At 41.8% G+C, this 8,669-nt stretch overlaps 1 long non-coding RNA gene across 1 annotated transcript; it reads right to left on the bottom strand.

Annotated features, from left to right (window-relative positions):
• Window positions 1-503: 503 nt before the first annotated feature.
• On the bottom strand, window positions 504-8,433 carry LOC311117472. The gene is made up of 7 exons (XR_014611632.1): window positions 8,355-8,433; window positions 6,707-6,736; window positions 3,045-3,308; window positions 2,772-2,810; window positions 2,355-2,396; window positions 2,004-2,112; window positions 504-1,573 (listed from the first exon to the last, which is right to left on the bottom strand). It is a non-coding gene; the product is annotated as an uncharacterized lncRNA (long non-coding RNA).
• Window positions 8,434-8,669: the final 236 nt, after the last annotated feature.

Genomic DNA, 8,669 nt, shown 5'->3' on the forward strand with positions numbered 1-8,669 from the left:
TGGATTTATATTATTCAGACCACTAAATAATGGAAATCCATGCCCTGTCACGCAGGTCTATGAAGGAGAAATGTAGTCCTTTAGGGCAGTGGTTCTCAACTTTTTTCAGTTACTGTACCAACTGAATTTTGCTCTGCCAGGAGTACCCCTGAAGTACTCCCTTATGTGCATTTTACCAGTAGGCCTATGGTCTCATGTGTGTTCTCAAGTACCCCCTGTAGATAAGCCAATAACTAGTAGACCAGGTTGGGAACCACTGTTCTAGGGAATGTGTAATAAACAATTTCACTGGTGCTCATAGATATTCATTGTTTCATTGGAAGTAGAGTTTCACACATGACAGATACACGCAGCTGAAAAATTTGTATACCCAGATACATTACGTGACAGAAAGGTGGCAATAAATGCAACACAAAATATAAATTCATTTATATAGCGATTTATTTGAGAAAGTTAAAAAGATAAATATTTCATAATCATTTTCTGACACACTGCATCTCCAACACTTGAGTACAGTACTATAATAATAATACAGCATCATTCAACCCCCTTGGATTTCTTCACATATGGGATTAAAATTGATCCACACAAAATACTCTGTAATGCCAAAACATTTTAAGATTATAAAAACGATTTACACTAATATACCTTGATTAGATAAGTATTCACCCCCCTGAGTCAATACATGTTAGAAACACCTTTTGCAGGGATTACAGCTGTTAGGTACATCTGTAAGAGCTATGCACACCTGGATTGTGCAATATTTTCCCATCATTCTTTTCCAAATTCTTCAAGCTCTGTCAAGGTGTTGGGGATCATGGCTAGGCAGCAATATTTAAGTCTTGCCATAGATTTTCAAGCAGATTTAAGTCAAAACTGTAACTTGGCCACTCAGGAACATTCACTGTCTTCTTGGTAAGCAACTCCAAAGTCGATTTGGCCTTGTGTTATAGGTTATTGTCCTGCTGAAAGGTGAATTCCTCTCCTAGTGTCTGGTGTATAGTAGACTGAAGCCGTTTTTACTCTAGGATTTGGCCTGTGCTTAGCTCCATCCCATTTATTTTTATCCTGAACAACTCCTCAGTCTTTGCCAATGTCAAGCATATCCAGAATACTTATGAAACCCACGGTACAGTACAGTGAATTAGACTATTTACTTTGCGTGGCATGACATTTTCCTAAACCTGATTTATTCCCATCAGCACTCCTAAGACTACTCTTCAGCCGGCTGATGTCAGTACAATTGAGTAAAAGTTATGCAAGGCATTGGTTTACCGGTACTGTTATACAAGAATCTGAATATGAAACTTTATGAAGAAGAGTTAAAGAGATGGAATGAAGGCAGAGATAATGCAGCAGCATCCTGATCTGGGGGTTTGGTCCAAACAGCTTGGTTAAGGGATGGGTAGTCCTGAGAGCTGTCCCTGTCACTTTCTCTGGGGGTTTGGTCCAAACAGCTTGGTTAAGGGATGGGTAGTCCTGAGAGCTGTCCCTGTCACTTTCTCTGGGGGTTTGGTCCAAACAGCTTGGTTAAGGGATGGGTAGTCCTGAGAGCTGTCCCTGTCACTTTCTCCTACAGAAAAAAATGGAAAGAGAGGGAAGAGAGAATGAAAAGGATGTAGCAAGCAGTATCTGGTCTGGTGGTCAGGTCCTCAGTGACGTTATAATCACAGTATCTGGTCTGGTGGTCAGGTCCTCAGTGACATTATAATCACAGTATCTGGTCTGGTGGTCAGGTCCTCAGTGACATTACAATCACAGTATCTATGAATGTCTGGTGGTCAGGTCCTCAGTGACATTATAATCACAGTATCTATGAATGTCTGGTGGTCAGGTCCTCAGTGACATTATAATCACAGTATCTATGAATGTCTGGTGGTCAGGTCTTCAGTGACATTATAATCACAGTATCTATGAATGTCTGGTGGTCAGGTCCTCAGTGACATTATAATCATAAGCTATATGCAAGTCTGTTGTTACAGCCTGATGCAGAACACACTCACCCTTATATGACATAGTTTCTACTTCTGTTGCGCTTCTTGATACACCAGTAAGCAATGCCAATGCAAACGACCAGGACAGGGATCAGTAAAACCCACCACAGTTCATCCCCTTAAGAACAACAGATAAAGGAACACAAAATGATTCAATAAGTATGTATCATATTACATTTGGAGGACTAGTTATTTACAATGAGGAGGAATCATAAAGCATGAGGCATTAATCAATCAACGGATTAATAAAATTACAAAATAAATGAACATTTGCTAAACCACTGAGTATATTAGTCTGTGTCAGAGTGTAATTGTCAGTGTAGAGCTGAGCATTGCTGCTCTGTGTATTTCTGCACTCACCAGGATGTCCATATTGATCACCAGCTCCAGTGAAGTCTGAACCTGTCACCAAGACAAACAACTCATAACATCCAGACTGCAGATGTCTTTGTTAGGGATTCACTGAACTGTACACAGGCCAATTACAATAAGTCTCGCCGACAAAGTTAGGACGGGATTCAATCCGATTGTGAATTTGGACAATGCGCCATTTTAAGATAATTTTCCACTGAGACACTGAATGTAGTCTCTGCGAACGCAGGAACATTGCCTTTAAAACGTGCATTGTGGACAAAGCGCAATCAGACTGAATCCTCGCCTTAGTGTTCAATTCAGCAAGGGAGACTTTATAAATAGTGCTGTGTAAAATTACCATAAGATTCTCTACAGAGAGTTTGTGAAAATAATACAGAATGTTTGAATCAATGACACACTCACCATTCACAGTATTTGGCGCGATTCCGATGACAGTGCAATCTGAAATAGCAGAACGGTTGATTAACCTACATGCAACTGACTGACGGATCACATATAGAAATGAGTTTTTGGTTTGGTGTGGTTAGTAGAGTTTTGTCATACTCTATATTATAGGCTACTGGTAACTTCCTATAGCCCCTTGGGATTATTGACACCAAGGACCATCGCTTTGTTCACTACCCACTAGCATTTCTTCCACGTTGTACTATCTTGGGCCTTCACAGAGACACTCACTGGCTTGTTCATAATTGGTAATGGCTGTGCTGTTGGCCTCCAAGGCAGGCTGGAAGCTCGCTGAGACATTTCTGCACCAAACATAATACCATTTATCAAAGCGGCACATGGTGCACTTCCCAGGAGAAGTATCGGGATTGGAGGTGCATTGCTGGATAAGACCTGGCACCAGCAGACTTGTGTTCTGATCTCCATGATCATATATTGTGTTCAATTTTGAGCACATCGAATCATTACACTGGAAACACACGTCCGTCATTGCCACTGAGAGAAAGAGAGAGATGTATTCACACAAACAGGCAGAGGAGGATTACACTGCTGGCCAGAACAGACAACTCATCACAACAGCCATCCAGTGGAATAGAGACAAAAAGATACCAGTATCATGGGTTAACTTGGTTTTAATCTTGGGTTATAATAACGTATAGTGTTTATATACAGTACGGGTCAAAAGTCTGGACACACCTACTCATTCAAGGGTTTTTATTTTTACTATTTTCTACATTGTAGAATAATAGTGAAGACATCAAAACTATGAAACAACACATATGGAATTATGTAGTAACCAAAGAAGTGTTAAACAAATCAAAATATATGTTATATTTGAGATTCTTCAAATAGCCACCCTTTGCCTTGATGACAGCTTTGCACACTCTTGGCATTCTCTCTACCAGCTTCACCTGGAATGCTTTTCCAACAGTCTTGAAGGTGTTCCCACATATGCTGAGCACTTGTTGGCTGCTTTTCCTTCACTCTGCGGTCCGACTCATCCCAAACCATCTCAATTGGGTTGAAGTTGGGGGATTGTGGAGGCCAGGTCATCTGATGCAGCACTCCATCACTCTCCTTCTTGGTAAAATAGCCCTTACACACCCTGGAGGTGTGTTGGGTCATTGTCCTGTTGAAAAACTAATGATTGTCCCACTAAGCCCAAACCAGATGGGATGGCGTATCGCTGCAGAATGCTGTGGTAGCCATGCTGGTTAAGTGTGCCTCGAATTCTAAATAAATTACAGACAGTGTCACCAGCAAAGCACCCCCACACCATAACACCTCCTCCTCCATACTTTACGGTGGGAACTACACATGCGGAGATCATCCGTTCACCCACACCACGTCTTACTAAGACACGGCGGTTGGAACCAAAAATCTAACATTTGGACTCCAGACCAAAGGACACATTTCTACCGGTCTAATGTCCATTGCTTGTGTTTCTTGGCCCAAGCACGTCTCTTATTTTTATTGGTGTCCTTTAGTAGTAGTTTCTTTACAGCAATTCAACCATGAAGGCCTGATTCTCCTCTGAACAGTTGATGTTGAGATGTGTCTGTTACTTGAACTCTGTGATGCCTTTATTTGGGCTGCAATTTCCGAGGCTGGTAACTCGAACTGCAGCAGAGGTAACTCTGGGTCTTCCATTCCTGTGGTGGTCCTCATGAGAGCCAGTTTCATCATAGCGCTTGATGGTTTTTGCGACTGCATTTGAAGAAACTTTCAAAGTTCTTGAAATTTTCCGGATTGACTGACCTTCATGTCTTAAAGTAATGATGGACTGTCGTTTCTCTTTGATTATTTGAGCTGTTCTTGCCATAATATGGACTTGGTCTTTTACCAAATAGGGCTATCTTCTGTATATCACCCTACCTTGTCACAACACAACTGATTGGCTCAAACGCATTAAGGAAATAAATTCTACAAATTAGCTTTTAAAAAGGCACACCTGTTAATTGAAATGCATTCCAGGTGACTACCTCAAGAAGCTGGTTGAGAGAATGCCAAGAGTGTGCAAAGCTGTCATCAAGGCAAAGGGTGGCTATTTAAAGAATCTCAAATATAACATATTTTGATTTGTTTAACACTTTTGGTTACTACATGATTCCATATGTGTTATTTCATAGTTGATGTCTTCACTATTATTCTACAATGTAAAAAATAGTAAAAATAAAGAAAAACCCTTGAATGGGTAGGTGTGTCCAAACTTTTGACTGGTAGTGTATACAGTGGAGAGAACAAGTATTTGATACACTGCCGATTTTGCAGGTTTTCCTACTTACAAAGCATGTAGAGGTCTGTAATTTTTATCATAGGTACACTTCAACTGTGAGAGATGGAATCTAAAACAAAAATCCAGAAAATCACATTGTATGATTTTTAAGTAATTAATTTGCATTTTATTGCATGACATAAGTATTTGATCACCTACCAACCAGTAAGAATTCCGGCTCTCACAGACTGTATTAACTGCACCTGTTTGAACTCGTTACCTGTATAAAAGACACCTGTCCACACACTCAATCAAACAGACTCCAACCTCTCCACAATGGCCAAGACCAGAGAGCTGTGTAAGGACATCAGGGATAAAATTGTAGACCTGTACAAGGCTGGGATGGGCTACAGGACAATAGGCAAGCAGCTTGGTGAGAAGGCAACAACTGTTGGCGCAATTATTAGAAAATGGAAGAAGTTCAAGATGACGGTCAATCACCCTCGGTCTGGGGCTCCATGCAAGATCTCACCTCGTGGGGCATCAATGATCATGAGGAAGGTGAGGGATCAGCCCAGAACTACACGGCAGGACCTGGTCAATGACCTGAAGAGAGCTGGGACCACAGTCTCAAAGAAAACCATTAGTAACACACTACGCCGTCATGGATTAAAATCCTGCAGCGCACGCAAGGTCCCCCTGCTCAAGCCAGCGCATGTCCAGGCCCGTCTGAAGTTTGCCAATGACCATCTGGATGATCCAGAGGAGGAATGGGAGAAGGTCATGTGGTCTGATGAGACAAAAATAGAGCTTTTTGGTCTAAACTACCCTCGCCGTGTTTGGAGGAAGAAGAAGGATGAGTACAACCCCAAGAACACCATCCCAACCGTGAAGCATGGTGATGGAAACATCATTCTTTGGGGATGCTTTTCTGCAAAGGGGACAGGACGACTGCACCGTATTGAGGGGAGGATGGATGGGGCCATGTATCGCGAGATCTTGGCCAACAACCTCCTTCCCTCAGTAAGAGCATTGAAGATGGGTCGTGGCTGGGTCTTCCAGCATGACAACGACCCGAAACACACAGCCAGGGCAACTAAGGAGTGGCTCCGTAAGAAGCATCTCAAGGTCCTGGAGTGGCCTAGCCAGTCTCCAGACCTGAACCCAATAGAAAATATTTGGAGGGAGCTGAAAGTCCGTATTGCCCAGCGACAGCCCCGAAACCTGAAGGATCTGGAGGTCTGTATGGAGGAGTGGGCCAAAATCCCTGCTGCAGTGTGTGCAAACCTGGTCAAGACCTACAGGAAATGTATGATCTCTGTAATTGCAAACAAAGGTTTCTGTACCAAATATTAAGTTCTGCTTTTCTGATGTATCAAATACTTATGTCATGCAATAAAATGCAAGTTATTACTTATAAATCATACAATGTGATTTTCTGGATTTTTGTTTTAGATTCCGTCTCTCACAGTTAAAGTGTACCTATGATAAAAATGACAGACCTCTACATGCTTTGTAAGTAGGAAAACCTGCAAAATCGGCAGTGTATCAAATACTTGTTCTCCCCACTGTATGTATAGATCATTCCATGTAAAGATCATTATATAGCTGGGGGGTGACATTTGTATCATGTGAGGCATTAATACTGATGAATGAGGGAGTGTGTTGCCATACCTACCTTTTTTAATCCTGATGTTTCAAAACCAACCTGTGAAATAATTGACCAGGAATATTAGTCTAACACACTACAAAGCAGCCATTTGTGATCCCATCTCTTCAAGTATGAGTTTTAGGACATTCTTAAATTCATGAAATTCCTAACAGGAATAAAGCTCGTCCTTACTGTTTTTACTGAACTGTTGGCATTTGGAGGGTAGCATAACATAATAGAATAATTCCAGTCTGGCAGAAAAATCGTGGGATCTAAATTAGAACCTACCGGCCGGAATACGTCGTTTGAAGCATTACTGTCCCTATCCGCAGGTTGGCATTTATTGTCATGAATCTTACCCTGGAGGGTGGTCACTAGCTCTGCAGTGGTCACTAGCTGGCACAGCCACAAAGTCATAAAATCGGATTTTAAACATAACCCTAATCTTAACCACACCACTAACCCTAATGCCTAACCTTAAATTAAGACCAAAAAGGACATTTTTATTTTCACGAATTATTACGATAGACATTTTTGACGTTGCAGCTGGAACAGCTAGCGGAAATCGCTCAGTTCTGCCTCCAGGACAACGTCAACATGCTCCCTATCCGGCGAGTAGTCTATGTGAAACCCCGACGGAGTTAAAGAGATGGGTCAGACAATCGTCCAGCCAAAAACAATGTAGAGGCTTTCAGAGCAGTAGGATATACCAAATAAATAGGCTATATAGGCAAAATATGTCTCTTACAGTTCCGGTTATATTCCATACAAAATAAGATGCTTACATGCTATCGCGCACATGTTGATTTTGTCCACCCACACCAGATACGATCAGGCCATGCAGGTTGAAATATCAAAATGCAGGTTGAAATATCAAAACGAACTCTGAACCAAGTATATTAACTTGGGGACAGGTCGAAAAGCATTAAACATGTGGCAATTTAGCTTGATGTTGCTAGCTAATTTGTCCTGGGATATAAACATTGGGTTGTTATTTTACCTGAAATGCACAAGGTCCTCTACTCCAACAATTAATCCACAGATAAATGGGTAAACCGAGTTTATTTCTAGTAATCTCTCCTCCTTCAGGCTTCTTCTTCTTCTTCTGTGGTCCTCTGTAGCACAGCTGGTAGAGCACGGCGCTTGTAACGCCAAGGTAGTAGGTTCGATCCCCGGGACCACCTATACACAAAAAAATGTATGCACGCATGACTGTAAGTCGCTTTGGATAAAAGCGTCTGCTAAATGGCATATTTTTTTTATATGGCGGTTGGCAACCAACTTTAAAGTGCATTACCACTACCAACTAGACTGGAGTGTGGACCTCAGTTAATCTTTCAATCACCCACGTGGATAAATGCTCCTAAAAAACAATGAGATGGGAGAAGCATCACAAGTACAACGAAGTTCTATTTTAGCGCCAACGAAGTTCTATTTTAGACGCTCGTTGACGTGCACAAGCAGTGTGTGTGTGCAATGATTAAATAACATGTATGTGTACATTTATTTAGCGACGCGAGCGGTGTGGTCAGCATGTTATAGCCTACAAGCGTGGCCGACTTTGACATGTGATGCAATTCCATACCAGCGACTAGAAACACCATGAAAGACAGCGGAATTCTATATAACAACGTTCAACGACCCAACCGATAGGCTACAATTAAAATAAACTCACGTGGCGGGTGTATCCTTTGTTATCCTCTCCAGTATGTGCTCTAGTCCCACTGCTAAGAAACGTAGTTGGGCTACTGTTATCTACGGGCTGTGTGCAGCCCTACTACTCTCTCCGCCTCTAGTGTACTTCAAATTAGACCCGAGCATCCCACTACAATTGCTGGAAGGGTGTTTCCTCCGGCTGTTCCTCCTGAGAGTCTGGAAAGCGCTCGACTGCGCATCTCAAAGGGAATTTCGGCCAATTTATTTTAATAATATTTCGAAATAAAATGAAAATAGAGCACTATCAAGTGTAAAAAGCACAGCGCTGCACTTG

Source organism: Coregonus lavaretus (genome assembly GCF_964263955.1).
Source record: "Coregonus lavaretus genome assembly, contig: HAP1_SCAFFOLD_643, whole genome shotgun sequence".
Taxonomy (NCBI): Eukaryota; Metazoa; Chordata; class Actinopteri; order Salmoniformes; family Salmonidae; genus Coregonus; species Coregonus lavaretus.